The sequence below is a fragment of the Physeter macrocephalus genome, chromosome 8 (assembly GCF_002837175.3).
Source record: "Physeter macrocephalus isolate SW-GA chromosome 8, ASM283717v5, whole genome shotgun sequence".
Lineage (NCBI taxonomy): Eukaryota > Metazoa > Chordata > Mammalia > Artiodactyla > Physeteridae > Physeter > Physeter macrocephalus.
In genome coordinates, this window is record NC_041221.1 from 139,112,398 (window position 1) to 139,137,063 (window position 24,666).

Here is a 24,666-nt window from a genome sequence, read left to right on the forward strand (position 1 = left end):
TATTATTTTATGTTTCCTGCTCTATATCCATGGGTAAACTAAGGCCCAGATTGTTGAGAAAGATTAGTTAGGATTTTTAGTTTACTTGGATAGGACCAAATTTTGGATATTTTACTGCAGTCTTAATTTTTTTAAGTATATTGAATCATATTTCCTTAGGGAAAAGTTTTCATTGTAATGCAAATTGAAGAATTCATATTTTCACGGCCATTCAGTCCTTCTTAGAGACTCACTGTTTAATGGATAATAAAATATAATATACTTGTAGCGTAAAACAAAAAGTGAATTTCTTGCATTGAAACATCACCAAAAAAATCCATGATACCAGGCTTGAGAGACTGTGACCTTTTATGCCTAGAAATTGGATTTGGAAACTTCCAACAGCTTGACACTAAGTTGAACCTTGAAACATTCTCAAGGTCTCTTAGGAAACAGCTGCAAAAAATATGTGAGCAGCTGAGTGCCTGAGCATTTGTTAATAACAAACAAATGGGTACATTAGGAAAGGCAAAATAATCTCCCAAGTGCTTCAATATGGAAGGCTCTAAAATTTCTTAGGTAGTTCTTTTTCTTTCTGTTTGTCAATAATAAGCATTATGGTGTGCCTGATATTATAGCACATTTTTGCCGAAAAGCAGGACTAATTAGTTGATTCTAAAGGTCATTTGGGTGTTTTGAATTTGAAATATTTAAATTTCCGACCACCATACCAACACATCAGCATGGTTAAAGTCTTCCAAATTATAGAAAGATGGTTATATTTTTCTCAGTAGGAAATGCTGCATCATAACTGCGTTAAGTCTCTGGGTACTTCTTAATTAGAAGGGTTTCTGCCAAGGTCACTACAGTTGGGATAACTCTATGCTATCACTTTCCAGAAATTAGGGTTTATTTCCCCATAAAGACAAAGCCACTGGGGTTCCCTGCATGGCCATGTAAAAGTGGATCACCTGTTTTAAAGCAGGAGGACATCTTAGGACAAAAATTACATTTGAATTAGGCAAGTTATGTGTCCTCAATTTAATACCAGTTAAATACCAATTAAATACTCTGGTTTTTAGTTCAAACCAGAGATCCCTTGTAGTTTTATGGCCACAGAAGAATGACTTTTCTCTCTGAATTTAGGTCTATGTTTCTTGGGATGACACCAGTATCTGAGCACTCACTTGGATTCTGCATACAGAATATCTTGCACTGAATTCTCCTTTTTTGGGCACACAATCATACTGTTTAGATGCCAAGTCCCACATCTGCTATGAAAGCCATTTCACTTGGTTGCCCCAAACAACTCTAGGACTTAGCTTCTCTTCTTGAGTTATCCTGTCTTTTCATCTGAATTGTTTTCTTCAAGTTTCAAACTTCAATTCGACAAACATTTATTGTGTATCGATCTACACCAGTGACTACATTAGACATATAAAGCTAAATAGAACCCTGCACTCTGTACTTACAGTCTGAGGGGAAATACCATAGATACGAATACCTGCACGACATCATGCATAACTGCTATGATAGCTGATTGAAAGAAGCAAAGTGAAGAACCAGACTTGTATCTTGGGCTCTGTCTCTCACTAGCCTTCTGCCTTACACAGGTTATGAAATTTCCCTGAGCTCAGTTACCTCCTCTATAAAACCAGGATAATCTCATCACATGCCTGATAGGATTACTGTGAGGACAAAGGGAGATAATGAAAGGAAGCCTCTTATCATGGTGCTTGGAGTGTAGGCATTTGTCATTAATGGTCAACTACTGGCGTTATATTTGTGTTAATACTTGTGATTTACCAAAGTGCGTTTGTGTATTAGGAAATTTTAAAGCTGGTAGGACTGCAGAAATCACGTAGTTCAATAACAGAGACCTATATCAGTTAGGGTCCAATGAGGAGACAGAAAACCCACCAGTTATTTGAACAAAAATAATTTAATACAAAGAATTGTTAACCAGGTATAAGGTTGTCAGCTTTGTAACCAAAAAGATAAACTTGAAGGTAACAACTGCAGGAAGTAGCTATCACCCCCAAGGCTGGAGGAACAAAAGGAAGAGGATGGAATTATTAAAACTGAGGAGCTTGGCTTCCCTGGTGGCGCAGTGGTTGCGCGTCCGCCTGCCGATGCAGGGGAACCGGGTTCGCGCCCCGGTCTGGAAGGATCCCACGTGCCGCGGAGCGGCTGGGCCCGTGAGCCATGGCCGCTGAGCCTGCGCTCCGCAACGGGAGAGGCCACAACAGAGGGAGGCCCGCATACCACAAAAAAAAAAAAACAAAAAAAAAACTGAGGAGCTTGAAGGAGGGGCCCTAGAGCTGAAACCCCGACCTAGTTTCAGAGCCCTCAGTCCTCTCTGAGCTCAGAGGAGAGGAAGCCCCATGGGGCTGGTGTTAGATTCTGAGGAGGAGGTACTGGCTGGCTGGGGCTGGGGCTGATGTACTGACGGGGCGCAATGAAACTGGTTCTATCTAAGTTCAAACAGCTGCATGTTGGATTCAGCTACTACTATTGGAAGGCACCACCACCTCTCAGATAGGAAAGAGAATGCTACCTGGCTTCCTAGTTCTGGTTCTTCCAAGAACTGGCTGCATCTTGACCTGAGTTTCAAGTCAACCCCATCCATGTCTTTTTTTTTTTTTTTTTTGTGGTATGTGGGCCTCTCACTGTTGTGGCCTCACATCCATGTCTTTAATATAAATCCTCCACTCTTATTTAAGCCAACTAGACTCTCTATTACTTGGGGAAAAAGTCTTACCTAAAACAAATATAGTGAATCAGAGAAGCAAAGTAACATCTTGCTTGAAGGTGATGCACTTTTTGCCACACCACCAAATTCCACACAAACATGCATCTTAAAACCCCACACTAAATGTTGCACTAAGCTCAGGGAATGGGGTTTTATACAAAGTTTTACTTGTATAAATTCTGACATGACCCTAGATACTGCCCCATCCATGTCTTTTTTTTTTTTTTTTTTTGTGGTATGTGGGCCTCTCACTGTTGTGGCCTCACATCCATGTCTTTAATATAAATCCTCCACTCTTATTTAAGCCAACTAGACTCTCTATTACTTGGGGAAAAAGTCTTACCTAAAACAAATATAGTGAATCAGAGAAGCAAAGTAACATCTTGCTTGAAGGTGATGCACTTTTTGCCACACCACCAAATTCCACACAAACATGCATCTTAAAACCCCACACTAAATGTTGCACTAAGCTCAGGGAATGGGGTTTTATACAAAGTTTTACTTGTATAAATTCTGACATGACCCTAGATACTGTCTGTACACTTTACTGGGATTTATTGAAACACATCCATAATTTTGGAACTATTCTCACTGCTTCTTTGAGTGTACCATGCATGTAAAACTATGCAGAATGATCTCAGCAAGTTGCATCCTTTAATTGACAACCTTTAGTTCTGCCTCACCCTTACAAGGCTGACCAAAGGAAATATCTAATTTCTTAAAGAGAATGTCAGCCCTCTCTAAAGTGAGTAGGCTAACAAAATATGTTCATTTTGCATGCCAAGTTTCATGGTGTGGTTCATTTCAGTTAACACTTTGGTGCATCTAACAGTCTCAACATCATTATCGTCAACTCTCTGTGGTGCCAAAAATGCCTAGAAAAGCCTGTTGTAAACACTGTAGTGGTATAAGTCATGAATGTTCATCTGGAAATTGTTTTGAACAGAAAAACACTGGTGTTCCCCTGTCTCATCAAGAACAATTATTTCAGATCTTGTATTAGGCAGGATTTACTGTTCAACACAAAATCAGGCAACAAAAGAGGTAATGGGAAGAGAAACCAGCAAACAATATTAGTGGGGGGAAAAAATAAGCAAATTAGCAGCACAGAGGATTAGCTGGACTTCTATTTTCCTTCAGTCAATGCTTTTCTGATAAATACTTGTCTAAATTGTAGGGTAAGCATGGTTGAGGGATGATGGGAGACGTAGAAAAGGAGGTTTAAGCTCAACTGAAATCAAACACTTGATCTGCACAACATCAGGATATGATGACTGATATTTTCACCATCACCTATTGCTGTGTGTGTGTGTGTGTTTCAATTTTGTGCCTCAGCCACATACACCCACTATCAGTTCGGAATATTTTGCAGGCACTTTTGGTTCATGTGGTAGGAAATGCACAGTTCACCATCATATTATGTGTGTGGTGCTGACTCATACTTTACATCTAGGCTCTTCTGAGATTTAATCTCGCCTGGATATATCCTTGCAAAGTCTTAGTTCATTTGTATAGGCCAAAGTGTTTGTGACCAATTTCTTTTCCTTCTGCGCCCTATTTCGTTTGGCTGTATGACAAGCATTTTAAAAAGTATTTAGAGGAAAATGCAGTGATGACAGTAAAAAGCCTTTAGTTGGATATTAAAGGAAGACTCCTGCCATATTGGAAGTTTAAGTTGTATAAGACTAGAAATTGAACAAATAGCATGTCTGGAAGTAAATAATTTGTGGTGTTTGTGTAGGTTTGTACCTGAGCCTGTGTGCTACCAGAACTTCTCTGAGGACTTCACAGGTTCCCTTCTGTTTCTACCACCCTAAAAGCCTCAATTCCAGGTGTCAATTTGGTATGTAAACTTAAAGTTGGGTTCTGAGAAGGTGGTTGCTTACAACTCAGGGTTAATGAAGCAGGATTCCTAATTCTCCTTCATAGAGAGATAAAGCTAGGGCTTAAGTTATGGGCTGATTCCATTGATTTAGAAAACAATAATGGACCAGACAGAGATACTCAAAACAGAAATCAGTAGCTAATTTCTGTTGAGCATATACAATATGCCAGGCACTACTATAGCTATTTCATACGTATTAGCTCATTTATTCCATTCAAAAACTCTGTGAGGGGGTATTATTATGATGACTTCCTTTGGATGAGGACACTGAGAGTCAGAGAGGTAAGAAAGTTGCCTGAGGTCATGCAGTTAGTAAGAACCAGAGACAATTCAAATCAAGGCAGCTGGATCTAAAGCCCACCTTCCTAACCTTGGACTCTACTGCTGCCCAAAGGCCTCTTCAAAGCCCTGGACTATCAATGAGGACTCTTAATTCCTTAGTGCTTAGAAGCCTTCTCCATTCTGCTAGAGCAGATCTGTTAATGCTATTATAGCCCAGTTGTCTTTTACCTTATCGACCTTATCATAATATATTAATATATATAATAAATATAATATATATAATAAATATTACGGTAATTACTTGCTTAATGTGTTTCCCCTGACGGACTATAAGTAGCATAAGAGGAGAGACCAGATTTGTAAGTTCACTCCTGCATCCCCAGTCCCTAGGTGCAAATCCAACACATTGAAGGCATTCAAGAAATTCTTGTTGAAATTAAAAAAAAAAAAAGAATGATTGACTATTGTATTAATTATCTAGGGCTGCATAAAAAATTACCCTAAACCTTAGTGGCTTTAAACAACAAATACTTATCTTCTCACAGTTTTTGTGGGTTAGTACTTCGGGAATGGCTTAGCTGGATGCTTCTGGCTCAGGTTCTTTCATAACTTTGCAGTCAAGGTGTCAGCTGGGGCTGCAGTCATATAAGGGCCTGCTGGGGCTGGAGGATCCATTTCCAAGATGGAGTACTCACAGGGTAGCAAGCATCAGTTCCTTGTCTTCATATAGGATTGCTTCATAGAGTGTCCTCATCATACAGTAGTTAGCGTTCTCACAGGAAGCAGGGCGGTGGGGAGAAGCTGCAATGCTTTTTATGACATATAAAAAGTCACACTGTGCCACTTCTGCCATATTCTATTCTTTAGAAGCAAGTCTCTTGGTCTAACCCACATTCAAGAGGAAGGGAATTAGACTCTCCCTCTTGTAGATAGACCTATTAAAGAATTTGTGGACTTATTTTACAACTACCATACCTTCTAACCTTATCTCACATGGGCAATATTTCAGCCTACAGGCATGGGGCTCCAGAAAGGAGAATTTTCTAGGCAGAAAACAAATACAGAGTAAGGACACACAGATAGAGAAACAGGGTTTGTTGGAGAACTGCAGGTATCCTAAATTAGAAGGTAGAGGAAGGATAGAGGAAGAAGAGAAGAGAGGGAAAACAAAATGGGAAGAGGGGGGAGACCTTGATGAGCTTTTTAACTTGCAATGGTGGACAAAGGAAAGCAGTGGAATGACATGATTAGAAAGAGCATCTCTTCAGGAATATTTATCTGGGAAGATGGAGTCAAGCATTGGAGAATGAAATCCAAAATCATTAGAAGACCATTCTCTTTGCAATCAGGTTGCAGGGATCTTAACGTGAACAGAATGGTGGGAGTAGAAAGTCGGGGACAGATATTACAGTGCTTGGTAATTAAGTAAATGAGATAGGAACTCAGAAGGAGTTGCCAAAGGTGAAACACCATTTTGGGTCTGGGCAACGGTATGTTATTAATCAAAAGGGAAATAAGGAGCACCGGGGAACAGAGGTATGGCTTTCCTAAGCAGACTCCATAGGATCAGAAATAACCACAGGGCATGACTGTATACTTTGCTAGGAAGATGATGAAATTGGATTGGTTTGTTGACACTGGGTTATGGTAGGACATCCAAGGGGAGATGCTGAGCGGGCAATCAAATGTGAGTATAGATGTCAGGGGAGAGGTCAAGTGTAAAGAGCAGCCCTACTGTCCACACAAGTGGACAAACAGGCCATAGACACCCTGGAGCCAACCATGTTACTGGAAAGCATCAGGAAAGACACTTCTGTGACTTATTCATAACATGAAGCCTGCAGATACAAGTGTTTCATGTTAACGGTATGACTTGTCTTTTAAAACTCATTTTTCTTTGCAGTGTTCTTCTGAAGAAAAAGTGCTCAGGTGGGGATTTCAGTTCTGCCTAGTGAGTCGCTATATCCTATTTCTATTGCTGCTATAACAAAGTACCACAAACCTAGTGGCTAAAAACAATGCCACTTTATTATCATAGTTCCGGAGGTTAGAAGTTCAAAATCTGTTTCTTTGGGCTCAAGTCAAAGCGTCTTCAGGGCTGGCTCATTCTGGAGGTTCTGAGAAGAGAATCTGTTTCCTTGACTTTTTCAACTTCTGGCAGCCACCTAATTTCCTTCGTTTGTACCCTCTTCCTCCATCTTCAGCACATCGATCCAATCTCTCTTCCTTCCTCACATCGTCTTCTCCTCCGACTCTGACTGCTCTAGGGTCTCTCTGACAAGGATGTTGTGTTTACATTGCACCCACCAGGTTAATCCAGGATAACTCCCTATCTCAAAATCCTAAACTTACTCACACATGCAAAGTCCCTTTTGCCATATGAGGTAACATTCCCAGGTTCTGGGAATAGGACATGGACCTATTTGGGAGGCCACTATTCAGCCTACCATGTTCACCCAAGTCCAATTGCATACAAATCCACCCTATGTGCTTCCAAGTCACTGCCCTCCCAGCTGAATACACAGAACCAATGTGAGTCTTTAAATATCACTTCCTCCACCCTCTCAGCTTCATGAGGTTTTATGTTGGTTTTAAAAAATTTTTCAGCAACAACATCATCACCATCATTTTGAAAAGGCCTTTGGTTTCATCACAGAAGTTCATGGTCTAAAGGGACCTCAAGTTTCTTCCAGCCCAGCATCAGTTGAATATTTAATACTATTGGTCTTCAGGTTTGGAGATGGAAATTGAAGTACTTGAATTTACTTCTCCATTTCTCACTCAATTTGTCTTCCTCACTTACCACTGATTCCCTGGCAACTCACTCTACCCATGGTTTCTCTTTCTTCAGCAAAGAGTAATCCTAGAGAATTTACAACTTGATGTGTTAACATCCTAATAGAGCAACAGACATAAATCTCCAACTACGATTAGACTATATACAATTTGAAGTCCCTCAGACTCTCAGTTTCTATGATTCTGTTAAACGTTTTCTCAAAGTGATATTGATGTTAGCTCCACTGTAATATAAACTTGCATCATTTTTCACTAGAAATAATTTTACTTTAAAGAAATGACTGAACTGTAAATAGCTGCATTATTGCTCATGATTGAACTGAGGCTGCTAGAACTTTTTCAAACCTATGTATTACATAGTATGTGAGTAATTTTCAGTGATACATATGTTTAGGTATGAGGAACATGGTAGAAAGAGCTGTGACTTAGAGTTGAATGAATCGGGATTCAAATTTTAGCAATGCAACCAACATGTAGGTTAATTTATCCAAACTTTTACTTCCTTATTGGAAAAATGGGAATCGTAATACACATACAAGGACTTGGGGGATTGAACGTGACAATGATGTGAAGTACCGAGCACTGCTTGGCACCTAGTAGATACTCAATAGACACTAATCCCAGTCATTCAACTTGTGTTTAGCTTCTACTATGTGTCAGGAATTGGGCTTGACTCCAACTCATCATTGCCTCCTCTTCACACTCATCACCACATAAAGAATAGAAGTAACATGGCCCTAATTTGACACTCAAGATCCTTAACAAACTGGGTTAAAGTCCAAGAAATAATGACTAGTAAATATATTATTAGCAGATTTATAGTTATAATGTAAAAGATAGTCATTAACTTGAATAATGTTTACTAATGGTAGCTATTACCTAAAACTCTAAGCTGTAAGAAAGAAAAGGGCAGTAATGGTCACAAGTGCCTGGCATATTTAGGCAGGCAATAACAACTATTATAATCAATGAGGTCTTAAGTCAAAGACATGATCATTGTTGAAAGAGCAAACCATTACATTAAAAATTCATTCAAAAATTAAAATCCATTCCTTCTATATAATTGTAAATAAATTTATTACCATTTTCAGCTACACTATCATCACATGTGCCTTCTTTTATTTCTTATGACTGGAGCAAATTAACCAAAAATAGACTTTAAAACATGAGTTTATCTTGTAAGTTTCTTATTTCTCTAAATGTAAAAAAAACATTTTGTGTTCTATATGGGGAGAGAAAGACGGTGTTGTTTTGTGGCAAAAGGAGATTGTTGCTCTACACTGGGCCTGAACAATGTAGGTTTTTGGTGAGGAGGTGGAGTTTGAGGTCATCATGCCTCCCCAATACAAGAAGTATATATTGTTTAGATATTTCTCAAGTTTAGCTCTCTCTCCTTAAACTCCATCTTTGTAGTATCTTATATGGAACTGCCGACATAGGTTATAAATTCATCAGTGATACAAAAGTTAACTTTCCGTCTACTCATTCCTTTGGGTTTTATTTATTTTTTCTCTATTTATGAAATTGCTTTCCCCTTAATACCAAAGATACATATATTTGGAAGACAGTGTAAATTTCACTCACTGATTTAAAAAACAAAATAAAACAGGGTGCATTCAGCATCTCCATATATAGCAAAATATCAATACACTGAATATATATTAACCAAGGTGGAACCAAGGGTATGGAGAGTGAGTCTTCATTAATCTAGGATGTTAAAATTTATTCAACTTGAGTGCTCATTTATTATCCCTTCTGGAATTATGATTCTCAATATCTAAATGAAATTTAAGCCCATGAGACTTATGGGGTAGTTGTATTAGTAAAGAAATTCTGGAAAAATAAAATTCAAACCCAGGAGTTCAACAGGTTAACTGCAGAAGGAATAAAAACTCATTGAAACATTAGTGCAAGTCAAGGAAATTTGTAAGCCTTAAATTCATCTCATTTCAGAAAAGAGCACTTGGAATAGCTTGCTACTTATACTGTGTTTGTTTGTCAAGACCAAAGTGTTTTTCTTAATCCAAACCATAGCTTGCTAGTGACTTCCTATGGCACGTATCTAGCATGGCTATTAATTTGTTGTAAATCTTCTCATGAAGATGTTGTTAACCACGAACTACTACTGTAAAGTGTGGCTTAACGCTCTCGGTTACAGTAGCCTTTGGGACTGGCCCATGATAAGGATGGAGAGAAAGTATGACGTATTTTATCATTTTTCCTTTTGATAACTTGAATGGCATGTATCTTGATTTAAATTTTCCTTGTTGTTATTCTTTCCTTTTTTAAATTGAAGTATAGTTGATTTACAATGTTGTGTTAGTTTCAGGTGTATGGCACAGTAATTCAGTTATATATATATGTGTATATATATATATATATATATATATACATATATTTTTTCAGATTCTTTTCTTGTATAGGTTATTACCAAATATTGAGTATAGTTCCCTGTGCTATACAGAAGGTCCTTGTCAGTTATCTATTTTATATATAGTAGTATATATATGTTATCCCAAACTCCTAATTTATCCCTCCTTCACCTCCCTCCCCCTTGGCAACCACAACTCTGTTCTCTGAGTCTGTTTCGTTTCATAGATAGGTTCATTTGTGTCATATTTTGCATTCCACGTGTAAGCGATATCATATGATATTTGTCTTTCTCTGACTTACTTCACTTAGTATGATAATCTCTAGGTTCATTCATGTTGCTGCAACTGGTATTGTTATTCTTAAATTTAAAAAGTGTGGTTATCAACATTATGAATGAAACCTTATGTATTGTATTCCCTCATAAAAATTCAGAAATCTAGTTATTTCTCTAACCACCTCAATGTCCCTCTTTAATTCTTTGTATATTCTGGACTTTTGACACAAAAATTTATTATTGTAAATTATTATTTTTCTAGTATTACACATTTTCCTCTTTAAGAATTATTAAATTCTCATGCTGTTTTGTAATAATGTTTAAGACAATTACATGAACAGTTCTGTATTGAAACAGTATTAATCTTCCTTATTAATCATTTTTAAAATAACTTACTCATTCTTGGGTTTTTTGTTTTGATTCATGTCTTTTGGTCCTTAGGACTTTTGTCTTCAGAAGCTTGTGGATTTGTTTTATTATTATTTTAATTTATTATACTATCTTACATGTATTGTTTTAAATATTTTTTTCTTATTATTTGACTTTTAATATTGTATAGAAGGCCTCTGAGGGCAAGCTGATTTTTTTCCTTTACAAGTAATCCTTCTCCCTCCGTAGAACCCAGCCCTCTCTGACTCTTTGTAGGAAACAGTTTTTACTTGTGAAATTCAATTACTTAACCAGGACATGTGTAAGTGCCAAACTCACTTTAACAATTTTGCTTGCTACATGATAAATTCCTTTGACCTGCAAATTCAGATCTTCAGCTCAGGAAAGTATTTTTCTATTGTGTCTAACTTTTATTTCAATTTTCATGTGCTTCTCTCCCCTTTTCATTTGTCTTTTAAATCTGGGAGAGTGATTCAATCTTTTCCTTTACATGACTAATTCAGTTTTCTACAGTAGTAATTCTATTCTTTATTGATTATAATTTAGTTAAAAATTTTAGTTACGGTAATAGTTTCTTAATATTTTTTCACTATCTGCATAGTTTCCTTTCTTTCTTAGTTTGAGACTTTCCTCTAATCTTTCTTCTTTGCCTCACAGACGATGTTTTATTGTATTTTATTGTGGAGCACAAAACAGGTGTTATGTGAATTTTATTTTTGCTTTGATGTAGTATTTTTTTCAGATGGGTGTTCTTTTTCTATTTCTTGATTTCAGCTTATCTATGTTGAAGTTCCAGAATGTTTTTTTATAGATTCTGTATTGTTTATCCACTCCTGAACATGAAGAGATTGATTTAGGCCTAGTATTAAGTCCAAAACAGGTGGGCCGGTTCTGTGTGGATCCTCATCATTTACCTAAACCATGTAAGTATATTCTCTGCAATGTTTAAGTTGGAGGCCCAACTGGTATAAGTTTCCATGATTAGTTCAGCGATTCCCCTAGCTCCTTGGGAACACGGAAAGATTTAGGGCTGTGGGTAGATCCAAAGGAACCACTTTATCTCTGAACCATTTCTTCCCTGTTTTTGGTGAGGAAGTGGAACCAGCAGTCACCTTTCTATTTTACCACTTTGCCCAGCTTTCACTCCCTATACTTCAGGTGTCTGTTTCTGGTCTCTTTACTGCTCTTCAGTGTCTTGGAAGAGCTGTGTCACATCCAGGAGATGCCAGCCACTCTGGGTTTTTCCTTTAAGGGAGCCTTAATTATCCTTAACGTCCCCCAAACAGCTACTTGGAAAACTTTCCATCCACGGTGGTGGAGCAGTTGCTAATGGCGAGTTCTTTATTCTTCTGCTTTCTACGTTCGCCTTCAATACCCTCCTCCTCTATTCAGGGTTATAGGTGGGTCCTGTCTATTTATTTAATAAGTATTTGTTAAATTTAATTGTTGTTGAATTGCCTTCCTACAATTTTAAGTAGAAAGACCCCTCCTACCAATAAAAAAAAGACCATAGGATATTCCTAGAAATACAGCTTTCGTAAAATGATACTTGTGCTACTCAGTCTAACAACTTTAATGATGACATTGCTTAGGAAAATCCGGCATTCTCATCGTGCAGCAGCAAATTTCAGGTGGAATACCATTTACAGTGGTCACTGTGGCAGGTCAGTGGGTAGCCTCTCTGCCCTTAAGGGAGAAGTTACCAATATAAATGTTAAAAATAGAATATCAGTATCTGGTTACAAAGCTTGAGCAATTCTAAGAGCATTAGAAATGTTTGGAGTGGTGATGATGCTAAAATTCTAATCATTTCCTGAGAAACCTCTTCTAGTTAGGTCATAACGGTGTACCCCTGAGATGACACAATTGTCTTCCAAAGCCTTTTCATCAAACCTCTAGGTTCTACCCTTTTCCCCATCATTTATTGGTTCTCCTGAGCACCTTATGCCCTGACCAAGAAACTTCTTATGATAACTATTGCACAAATTCTTTAGATTAACCTTTGGTGCTCCAAAAAAGGCCTGAGTAAATGAATCTTCATAATTAATCTAAATTAATTGTCAAGGCATGGCAGAGCTTCTAGATGAAACATATGTTTTAAGAAGAAGGATTGCTAAGCAGCCTAGGTAAGAAACTCCTACAAATCAAAAGATAAAGACAAACAACCATACAGAATAATGGGCAGAATATACAAGTAGAAATTTCACAGAAAAAGAAATCCAAATGGTCAATAAGCATATGAGGAAATGCTCAATCTTACTAATATTCAGAGAATTTAAATAACCAGATGATATTTCATAATCATAAAATTGGCAGAATTTAAGAAGTTTGCTAACATCAAGTGTTAGTGGGGAAAAGGAAACTCATAATTAGTGGTAGGGGTGTCAACTGGTGTAATTACTTTGGAAAGTGACTCGGCGATACTAAGCATAGTTGAAAATGCCCATGGCCTATTACCCTCCATTCCACTTCTGGGTTTATATCCTAGTGAAACTTTTACACATGTGCAACAGGGAGACATGCCAAAGAATGTTCTTTGCAGCAATGTTTTTAATAACAAAAAATTGGAATTGACTCAAATGTCCATCTGTAAGAGGATGGGGATTAATAAATTGTGATATATTGATAAAGATGGAATGTTGTGCAACAGCTAAAATAAACGAGGAATGTCTTCAGATGTCAGCATGGACAGATCTTAAAAACACTGCTGAATGAGAAAAAGCAAATTACATTTTGATGCTGTTTATTTAAATGAAAAATGGTGAGCATGGTAATGCTATATAGCATTTTTGGATATAGGTAGACAGACACACAGTAAAAGTTGAAAAGGCTGGGTTAGACAAATTCCATATTTAGGATGAGAGTTGCTTCTGAGATTGGAACAAGGTAAATATGTTTGACACCTGCAGAGTAGGTGTCAGCTTTCTCTGTAATGTGTGCGTGTTTATTTCTTTAAATAAAAAAGATCTTGAAGTAACTATGGCAAAACATTGCTCATTTTGAGTGGTGGGTGCATCAGTATTTGTTGTATTAACCTCTGTAAATGTTGTTTTTTTCATTAAAAGTATTTCAGAGTTTACCCTCCAGGTACTTGTATACTGTCACTGAATCCCTTGAGGGGCTTTGGGTACCAGAGCACCTGGAAGATGAGCTGGGGCTTCCCTCTCCTCTCTGTACCTTGGAAGCTGTTTGGTTAGACCTTGATTCAGTCTAGACATGGCTTTTCTGGTAGCATTCTGCTCAGTGGCACAGACCTTAAAAGACAGTGTCAATCCAGCTGCAGCAGGAGAAACTATTTTAAAATTGCAATCCATCTGTGGTGATTTATTATTTTTCATACTTTAGGATAAATGTTAGAATACTCTCTAAACATAAAACAACTCGAGATTATTTCTGTACTCAGACATTATTCCTATTTGTCTCACCTGCCACTTTAGCTGGAATTCTCAGGAGTGTGCAATTCTCAAAGTAGATTGTGATCTCCCTGTTTTAAAACTCAATGACATGGGAGGTAGACACCCATTTCTCTGACTTTCCACATCTAACAATCCTCCTTTTGCACAGCTAAAGCAAGAGACTGAGGGTTATGAACAATAAAAAAATCCAGGGGAAAGAATTGCACTTCTCTGGATTTCACCAGAATGATTTGGAGTGTTTTGAAATGTTTTAAAGGAAACTCTGTCTTGCCTAGGGCTGGAGTGATGGCTGAGAGTGGAGTGGATCAATACGGGAGCCATCCCAGCTCTGCCTGAAGAGCTGTGGTAGTTAGAGGAAATGGCTTATCAGGTTTTTTACAATCTGGAAAAGAAACCATTTGTAGAATCAATGGATGCCTGGCAGAGCCCATCAACTGTAGTTCAAAGATATATATCTTCATTACTCTCAGATACCTGAGTCAGATGGAACCTAAATTCCACAGCCCAGTGCATCATCCCTGGTTAAATGCATCCCACTGGTTATTAGGTATGGCTATTATATGCAATGGGAAGCTAGACATTAATTTGTCTCATAGGGAAACAAATGCTGGTTTTACTTTTATTATCTGGACAGCTTAATAGATTCCTTATAAGAAAATTTAAATCCATCATGACTCACTTGCAAGGACCAGCAGAAAAAGTGAAAGGATACAAAATACAGTCACTCTGGCAATGATGTGTGCAATTGCTTCAGCTGCTGGGATACTTTGGGATATTCAAACAAACTCTGGCATGTGAAGTCAAGAAGGAGAGAACTTTTTCCTGATTAGTGCTGTATAGAGAGTATGGAAAAGAGAGCAGAGAAAATGCTCGTAGCCATGTGCTACTGCCTAAGCAGAGCTGACATAAGACTCCCTTTCATTCTGCAAGTTATTTCTGGGCTAGAATGTTTAAATAAGAGCAAGATGGATAGTTCCTCAGGATTTCAGAGCTGGAACAGAGAACCTTTTAGAGGCAGGGTGGAACTGGAGAGGCAGTCACATTCCAAGGAAAAAGTCCTCAACCAGGGAGGTTTGGCTCAGAAGACAGTGGTCAGGCAGCTGGAGTCCTAAGACTTGCACCTTTTAACCAGGAAAGTCTGTATATAGGTCCTTGAAAATTTTGGATCCTTGTGGTCTGGCCTGGCTAGGGAATTGCATCGTCATATAAATAAGGCATATTGAGCTTGAACATTTTTCTTTTAAGTAATTCAAATAGATCCCAAGATATTTATTGGGACTTCACTTCCTTCTCTGGGTTCAGATCTCATTGAGAAATATATCACTGGAAATGAGATAGTTCGAGGTTAAAATGCCAGCTTTTACTGAAAGTTGAGCTGGAACAGAGCATGGATCTGCAACCACTAACACTTTTCTCTCTGAATGAAAGAAGCCCTCCTACCCGGCCAGGGTGGAGGGGGACAGCTGCCGGCCTCTTGTCGGACAGTCCCCTCAGCACACGTGTGTGGAGGCGTAGCTGCTCCCTATAGAAAGAATGCTGAGCCCCAGGCCCCCACTCACTCAACTGCTCAGAGAGGAGGAGGGGGAGGGTAGGAAAGGGGGAGGGGAGGAGGAGGAGGAGGAGGAGGAAGCGAATGGCCCAAGTGCTTCTCCCACATTTTTCCTGCCTAGGGAAATGTTTCCCTCTATTGAAATACAAAGAGTATTATATTGTCTGTAATTTTTGACTTTTAAATTCTCCATCCTAGACAATGTGATGGATCTATTCATTTTAATCCACATCCTAGAGGTGTGGTTAGTTAATCTAAATAGAAATACATTCTAGCATTGCCAGGAGCTCTCAAATCTCACCTCTGGCAAGTTATAAGTTAGTAGTTGTTGAGAATCAACAATACCAGCTCAACCTACTCATTACTTACAGATGCAGAATCAGGGGCCTTGAAAGACTGACTTACTCAGGGTCAGAGTTGGCTAACTATGAGCTAGGAAGAGAATGCAGGGCTCCTTCTCAATGGGCCAGTGGCCTCTTCATTTGGACCTGTGCTTACTTTAGTGTTGGGATATTATTAGTTAACATTTTTTGGGTGCTTATTACATAACAAACACGTTTCCAAGCATAGGTGTTATCCTTACACTCACAGTGCGATTGGTCATATTATTATTCCCATTTAACAGATGAGAAAATTGATGCCTAAAGAAGGACTTATCCAATGGCACTCAGCGAGTGAAGGGAAGAGCAAGGACTCAAACACAGACACTGGAGTCCAGAGTCCAGCCCACTTCACAGTGTTGGGAGGGGCGAGAAAAGTATTTTTAGAGAAGAACCTGCCTAACCCTCCCTTTCCACCACAAGGGAAACAGGTCCAGAAAACAAAGGAAGCATGGCTGAATTTACTTTATCAATGTAGCTGATCTTACCCAAAGATTTTTTCCTGATGGTTTGTTGAGTACTTTCCAATGAAGTGGATCAATTAGTCTCTTACTCATATTAGTATACAGAGTTGCACGTAAGTATTCAATGGTTAACACAATAGAGCCTGTGGCTTCTCACACTGTTAATGATGACTATCAGACTATCTGGTGTGTTCAGCTAACATACTGTAGTTTCACTCATTGAGATGATTTTCAGTTAAAAAATTATTAACCAAGTACTGAGGTAATAAGATAGACCAAATGCCAAAATATGGCATTCTTTAATTACCCGAAGAAGTCTTTGGAACCAAAGGCTATGTAAAGTATTTTGATCTTTCTATAATGAACAGTTAGTCCTATTGGATTCTACTTATTTACAGGAATGCTTGATACCTGAAACACAAGAGGTGGAAAATACATAGAATATTTTTTTGTTCCATAAGATTACTGCAGCTGTAATAGTGAGCTACAGAGGGGCCTTCCAAAATTTTTGATACGTCTATACAGAGTCAATGAAATGGACAGTATAGTTCGTTTGATTCATGTGGCTTATCAGGATATGTTGAGCCTCATCTTCTGCCTACTCCCCTCATCCACACACATACAAAGGAGGCTTTGGGGGGTGTAACAGGATTACCTGCAAACAATTAAAGGAAAGAAAGACATCCAGGGCATGGGATTCTTGCCATACCACTATCCCAGAGGACCATGGGGGAAATTCATCAATAGAGAACAAGAAAATTAGTCTAGAAAATAGGTACTTTTTACCATACTGACATTTTGGCCCCAGATCCTAATGTTGAACTTGATCAACCCAGCTAGGCTGGGTCAAAGGAAGGATTCTTTTCACTGATCCTAGATTGGTTCAAGTGGTCTAAAACTCAGCAGGCTGAAGCTTCACCTTTTTCTCCAAAATTCAAGGCCTTATTTCCTCAATTTTACCATTTCCATGTGGAGTTGGCAGGTCTGAAGCACACCTACCAGTAAGAGAGACCTAGGGAAGCAAGGATTTGCCCACTGGAAGCCCATGGACTGTAGCTGGCTCAAAGATATGTTTTATTTAGCTTCAACAGTGTTTAAAATTTCAACTAATTTTAATATAAAGAGATTTTTACATGAAACAATTAGACTTCTAGCTCTCTTAGAAAGTTAGTAGATCTAGCCCAGAATGGCCATCATCAAAAGTCCACAAATAATAAATGCTGGAGAGGATATGGAGAAAAGGGAACCCTCCTAACTGTTGGTAGGAGTGTAAGTTGGTGCAACCACTATGGAAAACAATATGGAGCTTCCTTAAAAAACTAAAAATAGAGTTACCATATGATCCTGCAATCCCACTCCTGGGCATATATCTGCAAAAGATGAAAGCTCTAATTGGAAAACATACATGCACCCCAGTGTTCATAGTAGCACTATTTATAATAGCTAAGACATGGAAATCTAAATGTCCCTCTAAATGTCCATCAACAGATGAATGGATAAAGAAGATGTGGTATATATACAAATATATATATATATATATATATATATATAGAGAGAGAGAGAGAGAGAGAGAGAGAGGGAGAGAGGGAGGGAGGGAGACAGAGAGAGAGACAGAGAGAGAGACAGAGAGCGAGAGAGAATGGAATACTGTTCAGCCATTGAAAAGAATGAAATAGTGCCATTTGCAGCAACATGGATGGACCTAGAGATTATGAAGTATGTAAGTGAGGTAAGCCAGACAGACAAATATATGATATCACTTAAATGTGTAATCTAAAAAATGATACAGATGAACTTATTTACAAAACAGAAATAGACTCACAGACATAGAAAACAAACCTATGGTCACCAAAGGGGAAAGGGGGTGCGGGAGGGATAAATTAGGAGTTTGGCATTAACAGATACACACTACTATATATAAAATATATAAACAAGGTCCTACTGTATAGCACAGGGAACTATATTCAATATCTTGTAATAATCTATAATGGAAAAGAATCTGAAAAAGAATATATATATTCTTTCTCTCTCTCGCTATATATATATATATATAAAATCACTGTGCTGTACACCTGAACCTAATACAACATTGTAAATCAACTCTACTCCAATAAAATAATTAAGTTAGCAGATCCAGCTGACTGAGATGCCCACATGCCTCCAGGAGGCTGGAGCCACACCATGGCTGCCCCTCTGATGAATTATGGACTTTCCAGTTTATACAGAGTTCCCCAGCCCAGTCTGTCCATCTCACTACACATATTAATTGACTAGCTCTGTAGTATTTGACTTTGTAACTCCTGTCTGATCTAGATTGCTGGAGAGTCCAGGGAAGTCAAACCAAGCAAAGAGGCAGACTCCTTCCTGTCTTCACTCTGGCAGTCTGTCCTCAAATCTTGGGTTTTGAGCAGCATTGTTTTTCTTTTGTGAAGGAAGTGAAGTAAAATCTGGCAACTATCTTCATAGGAGGGGCAGGAGGAGGGAAGATTGGAAAAGAGTACTGACCCCACTGGAGGCCAACGTGGTGTCTAGAATAGGTGTGAAATAAACTTTCTTTGTCCTTGACTACCCAACACCATACCATCATTCAATCTTGTCAATTCTGCCCAAAATGCAGTCAATTGAGTCAGTGAAAAGTAGATCAGCCAATCCTACTTTTTTGAGCTAACCGACCACTAACCTTCATGCTCACATCTAGTTTAGTGAAAAGGACATCTTTATTTCTGGGATAATTAAGGAAAAGACCTGCTGGTCTGGTCAATGACTGTAACACGTAGCTTTCTTGCTACAGAATTGCATCAGGTAAGTGAGATGGGGATGCAGGAACTTCTGTGACACAGAAGAAAGCAGACCAGGGATAGCATGGCCCATCATCAGTATTCAGATAGTTAAAAAGCTTGCAAGTAAGTTAACTGCAATTTATTCAGTGTTCCCAGAGTAATTCATTCCCATTTCCTTCACTTCTGAATAATGAGCTTCATATCTTTTTGAGTGGTTACTATTTCTAAAACGACCTGATAATTTATTTCACATTGTCTTCTTATAATAATTCCTTTTTGTATTAGAGCTCTAGCTACAAGGGAATAAATAAATGGATAAAATCCTTTGCACCAAATTTCTGTGCTGCAGGATGAGCTCATACATTAAGGAGACCTGGGTCATAGTCTCAACCTTGCCATTAACCACTGGATGATTCAGCAGTCACTTCCTGTCTCTGGGCCCCAATTTTCACAGCAGTAAAGAGAAGATGTGAACTAGATGACCCCTCATATATTTTGCCACTCTTATCTTTTGAAAGGTAAAGACTTGTGGGAAGGGTCCCTAAATTCAAGACAGGCCAGTACCACTGAGTACTAACACTTGATTAGATTTAATTATAGTATGTGGTTCCCTCTTGGTTTCTGTATACAAAGACCTCCTATTCAATTTGATCACTTAATTAAATTGAAAAAATATAGTTAAACCAAAAAATCATAATTAATGGTATACAGTAGGCCCTCTGTATCTGTGGGGGAGGAAGTTGCAGATGCAGAACCCATGGATACCAGAGGGCCGACTGTACTACGTCATTTTATGGGAGGGACTTGAGCATCTGCAGATTTTGTATCTGTGAGGGCTCCTGGAACCAATCCCCTGTGGACACCAAGGGACGACTGTATCCCTTAAGTATTTTAACTTAGCACACAAAAACGTTCATTGATTTCCCCATTTTTCATAGGGCCAAAGTCTTTTCTTTGATTTTCGGTCTGCTGATTGTATCACCCACTAGGAACTCTCTGTGATCTCCAGTTTTGATTTGCTTAAATTGGAATAAGAACTTAAAATCACTGAGAAGCAATGCAACTTAAAAACTCCTAGAATTTTATAATTTGGTACCATTTTCTGATTGTCTTCTCACACACACCTAATTTATAACAGCATTTTTAAGTTGTTTAACTTTATCAAGGCTCCAAAGAATTCAACTCATTTTTCACAAGAATAAACACCATTTTTGCCTTTTCATTTCATTAGTTAATGTATATTTAATTATGTTACCAAACTGTAACAATATGCATAATTGCCATGAATAGGATGATGCTTGTGAAGTATAGAACTCAAATGCAGTATGTGGATATCCTAGAGTAGGGCATATTAGATATCAGTGATCAGAGTGCTGAGACGCTAGTTAATCCATGTGGTTAATAAAAAGTCAGTTAAGTGGAGGTTGATCAGTAAGACTGCCCACTGTATGTTTTATCAATTCAGGTTATTTTCAAGTAACCAAAGGCAATTCTAAAAATTTAGGCAAAAAAAGGAGTTTATTGGAAGGATCTGAGATTGAAGGAAAAGCTAAATAGCCAGTTCTCAGAAAGATGGGAACTAGGGATGCACTGGGTATCTTGGGAGCAGGCATGGATGGACAGTCTCTTCAGGGTATATCACTGGATGACTGGCTCCAACTGTTTTTTTCATCTTTGTCTCATTCTGATTGAGATTCAAATTGCCATGAGAGGGACTCTGTTTGGCCTATGGATCACTTGGACTCTCCTCAACCAAGGAACAGCAGACACAAGAAAGGACCACCCCCAAGACTGCACGCACTGGGGAGGGGTCATTCTGCAAAGGCCGCCAGAGGTGCCTACCAGAGGAGGGGGAATGTGCATGGTGAACCTAGGTCCATAAGTGTGGGCAAGAAGCAACGTTAGCTCTGGGGAAATTTAGAGCCCTAGAAGTGAGTCCTGATTCTGTCTAGAAGAAGGTGAAGGACAAGGAAACCTTCAGCTGCTGACTGTTGCTTTATGCCTTGACACCCACTTTCCCAGCAGCTCTGAAGGCTTCTACCTTCTGAAACTCTCATTGAAACACTCCAGTTTCCTCAACTATCCACATTGTTCCAGCTGAAAGCAGGTGTGGTGTCTGGATGCGGGCCCCAGCTTGTCACTTATTAGCTGCATGATCTTGGGTAGCCATTGCTTCTACAGACCCCAGATTGTCCATATATAGGATAAAGGTTCCTTCCAGATATAATGTTTTGCCATTTCTCTATCTGGACACATCCCTTTCCTTCATACATTTGACTATAAGTCAGTAAAGCAGATATATCTCTATAATGTTTATTGAAATTATTTTGCAGGCCAGTAAAAATTAAAGTGAAAGTGTTATTTTAGGTTTGAATGGAGACATACAATATGTAAATATGGCGCTTAGAGATAAATTAAAATACCAGTTAAAAGCATTAAAACACATGCTGCCATTCATTCGCACTGTAAACTAGCTAGCTGGCTACTATACTAGATTCCTTATCTCAAGTTGCTTTTCCATTCTTTTATTAAGATAGGTGCACAAGAGTTAAAAAAAAAAAAAAAGAAAAAAAGATAGGTGCACAAGAGATTTCCCCTTCTTAGCTGGCTACTATACTAGATTCCTTATCTCAAGTTGCTTTTCCATTCTTTTATTAAGATAGGTGCACAAGAGTTAAAAAAAAAAAAAAGAAAAAAAGATAGGTGCACAAGAGATTTCCCCTTCTGCCATGAATTTTTTAAATGGTTCCCCCACCCCTACCATGACAGTGACTTCTAATTTTCCTATTTTACTTTGTTTGCTTGTTTGTTTTTCAGTACTGCTGGGCTTGTTTTGTTTCCTTTCAAAGACTGTTTTAATGAGATGCTCAAGATGGTTTCCTGGAGTATTCTAAGGATAGGAGATGCTCTTGGCTTCTTTCAGAAAACCCCTCCGAGACAACCACTTAGGATCTTATGCCTACTTAAGGCTTTGGCATTGTGATACCCCCAAACTCTTAGGCTCTACCCCAGATAAAGGGGGGGATATTCTGAATGAAGGTTAAGCTTCTACTACCTGGCAGGGTGGGAGCTCAACACTGAAGTTAAATTCAATCATAGACAGAAATATTACTTGTATACTTGAGTTTATGGACTGAGAGATTTATCTTACAGAGATCTGAATTTTATTCAGTAGATGACAGGGAGCTAAGTAAGGCAAATGACAAGTCAAATATTTATTTTAGAGAAGTCACTTTGGCAGCAGTGTAGAAGATAAATTGAAAGGGAGAGACAGAGGATGGGGAGACCAGTTAGGAAGTAGTTGGGAAGTTGAGTCAACAGGCTGGGTTGGAGGGAATGCAGGGGAGGCAAGCTAACTCACCCACTGCCTGTTCACCAGACCCATCTCCTTTCCACTGGTACACCCAACTAGACTACATTTACCAGCCTCCATTGCTGGGTGGGGCACTGTTACTGAATTTGGACCAGGGGAATGTAGGCAGAACTGAAGTGCATGATGTGTAGCCTCCGATATGAACCTCCATCTGCCCTCCCTTCCTCAGTCCCCCGGCCAGACGTAGATACCAGGGTAACCTGGCAACCATGTGTTGATGGCGGAACCTCCACGGGGCTGGGTCCCTGAATGGAGTACACACATGTGCACACACACACATACACATCCCCTCCAACGTGTGTGTAAGAAATACATTTCTATTCTATTAAGATGCCAAAATTTCCAAGTTCATCTGTTAGCTGTTAGGACATCTTCACTAACATAATCCCTGAACCTCTCTGGTTAGAGCAGGGCTCAGTCCTTTGTATGCACTGCTGTGTCCACTCTGTCCCTATCTACACACTCATTATAAGGAAAACAGAGAAGTTGAAAGAAGAAAACACATTGTCTATCATTTCAACCCTACAGGGATATGCACTCTTAACAATCGGGTATATTTCCTCTCATTCTTTTTTTTTTCCTAGAGCATTAAAGGTTATACTTAGTCTGTTCCGATCTTATATTTCTCACTTCGTGACTTATTTATTCATTCATATTCATTATGTGCCTGTGTGTCAGGCACCGTACTCAATGCTAGGGATAAAAGGACAGACATGACACAGTTCCTGTCCTCAAGGAAACTGCAGCTTCATGAAGGAGAGATGTCTAAGCAGGTAATGACTAAGATAATGACACAGAAAATGTGTCAGCAGAGTGACAGAGAAGGGAATTAAGGCAGCAGAAAGGAAGAGTCTCTAACATATTAAAAAAATGTTTATTGAGTGCTTGCTATGTGTCTTGGACTGTTCTAAGCACCTTTCAGATACGAGCTAATTTAATTCTCATGACAATCACATGAGATAAACATCACAGTATCTCAATGTTATAGGTGAGAAAAGTAAACCACCAAAAGCTTAAGAACTTGCCCCTTGTCCAGGGTCTCACTGATACTTAGTGTTTCAGGATTCAGCTGTGTGTGTGTGTGTGTGTGTGTGTGTGTGTGTGTGTGTGTGTGTGTGTGTGTGTGTGTATTCAGAGTTGGTTTCCTAGAAGAGTTTCAAAGAGGAGGGTGGGAAAGCACAGAGTTACAGGTGAGAAACTACAAATGGTTTCCTGGTTAAGCTGAGACAGTACCTGTGACTCAGACCTTTGGATCATACTCCATTCCTATTGGAGTCCTGACATGGGAACTTGATGTGAAGATGTGTTTAGGCTCATTTGAGGAAGTGAGACCTTAAAGGGTGTCTGACTCAGCTTATACATTCTGCATAGAAGAAGGAAAGCTATTCATCTGTGTATAACTTTTGAAATCATATTGACCCCACTAGCTAATACATGTGGCCCAAGTTCTGGAATCTGGAGAGATTTGTAACCCCTCCTCCCTGGAGCCAGGGGCTGGTGGTAATTCAACAGGGAGTTAGAGGAGAGTGAAGACCTCCTTCCTCTACAATGATGACAGCTCAGAGCTCTACCACATCCAGAGGTGACATGCATTTCTCACAGACCCAAAGCCTAAATGTTGAGTAAGGAATAAGGTGCATATTTCACTGATGAATTAGGGAAACTAGTGATACTGGGGAGGGGGTGGATTTTCAGCACAGACCTGTGAGCAAACTTGGCCAGAATCCATCCTTAAATCAGCTGTAAGGCAGCCTCGCAACCTTGCTGTCCTCATGTAGAAATCATGGAGATAAAAGATCTTGAAAAAACACGCTCACCAAGGCAACCTTCTCTTCCTTTTCTTTCTCATTGCTAAGTTCCACCCCTTGTTTCTTTCACGATTTTCCTGCATAATTCAAATCTGAGCTCTCCCCATCAGAAATTCTCTCCCACTTGTCTGATATTCTTGCACTTTTTTGTAGGACACCACAAAG